This window comes from Rhinopithecus bieti, unplaced genomic scaffold (assembly GCF_001698545.2).
Source record: "Rhinopithecus bieti isolate Rb0 unplaced genomic scaffold, ASM169854v2 scaffold_18466, whole genome shotgun sequence".
NCBI classification, from domain to species: Eukaryota; Metazoa; Chordata; class Mammalia; order Primates; family Cercopithecidae; genus Rhinopithecus; species Rhinopithecus bieti.
In genome coordinates this window covers 1,294,384-1,297,374 of record NW_016809319.1, presented here as the reverse complement: position 1 = coordinate 1,297,374, position 2,991 = coordinate 1,294,384, and the positions used below count along the sequence as shown (strand labels likewise).

The following is a 2,991-nucleotide window of genomic DNA, read 5'->3' as shown; positions in this document are numbered from 1 at the left end:
TTTTTTTTTTTTTTTTTTTTTTTTTTTTTTTTAAGTGCACCACATGTAGAACGGTGCCAGTCTTGAGCAATGACTTCTGGGTTAGCATAAATAATACATCTATGCTTTTCCTGTGCTATCTCCCATAGCCTTCTCAGACTCTCACTCTCAGACCAACTGTGATGAGAGCAGCAAATTGAAACTCTATTGAGCATGGTGGGAGTAAGCGCTGGGTTCAGAGGTTACTGTGTTCTCCCTGTATTCTCAGAAAGGACGCGGGATTTATCAGCTTAAATCTTTGCTTTTTGGTAGCAATAAAAAATCTTCAATTTAATCCAGAATGTTTAGTTACTACCTTCCAGAGGCTAGGCTGATGTCAGGCCCCGGGCTCCCTACAACCGGTAAGTACCCAAACTAGGCATGTGTGGACTTCTGGACCACTGGCCAAGAATGTAGTGAAAGGAACCTTTCTTCCAAGCTGAATTATCTTCCAAAACATGAAAATATAGTGATCTAATCACATACCTCTCATCCCTACTTTAGCTATTAACTGAAAGCCCTCATTAAGACACTGTCATAACTGAAATTCATCCCAGGGAGACTTCTGCTCCAGTCTTGGGCGAAGACTTGTTCTTAGAGTGGATGCAGACTTAGGATCAGTGAAGGAAAAAGAGTGAAAAGAAACTTGTGAAGAAGCAGAGCAGAAAGATGTGTAACCAAATGGAGACAGGCTACCCTGGGTTCCAGGATAATCAAATCACATTAGATCAAAGTTTATGTACTCAGCAAGTATTTTTGAAGTCCTAACATGAGCCAGGCACAATGAAACTGAGAAATGAAAGGTGAAAAAGACCACAGTACTGATCTCTCCCCTAGGAAAACTTGCTGTGTAGAGCAAGAGGGAGAGCTTATTAAATGAGAATTAAATTATGAGGTGGTGTGAGAAGGAGATTTAGGGTGTTGAGGAGACATAGATGGGCATGTAAGCTCCTGTAAAGGGAGTTCAGTGAAGGCATCAGTAAGAAGGTTTGGAAGGTCTAAGTTAATATTTGAAGAATGAGTAAAAGAACTAGCTCTCATAACGTGACGGTAGAGGGGAGGACAAAAGTGTTTTGCAGGTAGAAAATGAGAAGAGAGGGAAAAATTAAGGAATAGAAATAAATTTACCATGGCTGGTGACTAGAAGCTAATTTTAGGCTCTGTGTGTGGCAGGAATGGTGATGGATGAGGCTGGAGATGTGAGCTAGTTAGGGCAGCAATCACTCAAATGTAAAAAGCTGTCTCAAGCAAAAGGGAAAGGACTTGTGTGACAGTCTCTAAGATGACAGCAAGGCCTGTGCACTGATGAGCTGCTACCAGCAGTTTGGACAGTACCCTGCCTGTCAACTTAAAGTGCAGAGGCTTTACCAAAAGAAAGAACTTAAGAAATCTGCAACCAGGATAGGATGAGGTGGCCTGACCATTCGCTAATCCATTACACTTTTCATGTGTGGGCTTGAATCCCATCCTCACTGAAAGCGTTCCATGGAAAGAGTGAAGCCTGGAGGGAGAACAGTACCACTACAAGTTTGTTGACCTCAAATCAGATATTTATCACTTCTCACGTCAGACACCTTTTTTTCCAGTGATGGAGTAATGTGGTCATTCTTTTAAAAACAGGCATTTATTTATTATGCACACATACATTCCTTTCTAGGAATCAAGACATGGGGAGACATTTCAGACAGGCGCCTCGCTCCCATACGTGTCTGGGCACAGGTTACAGAATTGGGGAGTTGTTCCTGGTAGTGTTGATAGTGCACATGGGCTTGCTTCCACAGGTGGTCTCACATTTCTGAGGACTAACATAGATACCACTGCTAAGCAGATACTATGACGTATGGCGGACTGGATTATGAGGAAGCCCTCTAGTTTTGAGAGAAAGATAACTGGGAGAAGTGAAAAAAGAGTCTCGAGAAGGTCCCACCGAGATTTGAACTCGGATCGCTGGATTCAAAGTCCAGAGTGCTAACCATTACACCATGGGGCCACATATAAACCTGCTTGACAACCTTTTCTTCTGACAAGTATTTATCCCTGAGTCACTAGCTCTTAACTGCTAAATATAAAAAAATGGGCTTTTAAACAAAACTGTACTGCCCTCTACAGGAGTATTTTGGAAATGCTTGGGTGTTTTGCTTGTTTCAATAATTAGGGTACAACTGCCTTTCACAGGTCAGAACCAGACATGCTGGAAATCTTGCAATGCTCAGGACAATACTGCATAAAGAATTAACCGTAGGAGTGCAAAACGACCTTGGATCTTTCATCTAGGTTTTCTGGGGTCTTTTCTGACAGTAAAATACGTGCTCCCATCCTTGTTTGTACTCTCCCACTGAATCATCCTCTCACATACAATTGCAATGCTGTGTAGGACCTTGTTAGGGTTTTGACTTTTATTCTGAAATGAGAAGTCACAGCTTGTGGTTCGATGTCCTGAGAGACTCACCTTCAGAATCCTGAGCTACTCTATGACAAGTCTGACCACTCTGAAGCCACCATACTGTTAGGTAACTCAGGCCACACATGTAGATGCTCTGGGTGGTAGTCCCAGTGCCACAGTCAGCATCGTTTACCAGCTATGTGAGTGGAGAGGCTTCCAAATGATCCCAGTCCTCAGTGGTTATCCCAAGAATCGCCCTAAACTGGTGAGTTTATATCTGATGCTTCAGACATCTTGGAGCAGAGGTAGCAATCCCTGCTGTGCTTTGTCCTATTTCCTGACCACAGAATCCATGAATATAATATGCTTGTTTTATGCCATCAAGTTTGGGGCTAGCTTGTTATGCACTGATAATAACCAGAATAACTCCAGAAACAGGAATTGTATCTATCTACTGTGAAAAGAAAATAAATCTCAGGACCCCAAATCACTAAGATAAAGGGAAAAGTCAAGCTGGGAACTGTGACAGGCAAACCTGCCTCCCACTTTATTCCTAAATAAGATAGCTACAAAGTTTTTTTTTGGTCTTC

General features: G+C 42.3%; 1 non-coding gene across 1 annotated transcript; it reads right to left on the bottom strand.

Moving 5' to 3' along the window:
• Window positions 1–1,936: 1,936 nt before the first annotated feature.
• TRNAQ-UUG (transfer RNA glutamine (anticodon UUG)) lies at window positions 1,937–2,008 on the bottom strand. Its single transcript has one exon. It is a non-coding gene; the product is annotated as a tRNA-Gln (tRNA).
• Window positions 2,009–2,991: the final 983 nt, after the last annotated feature.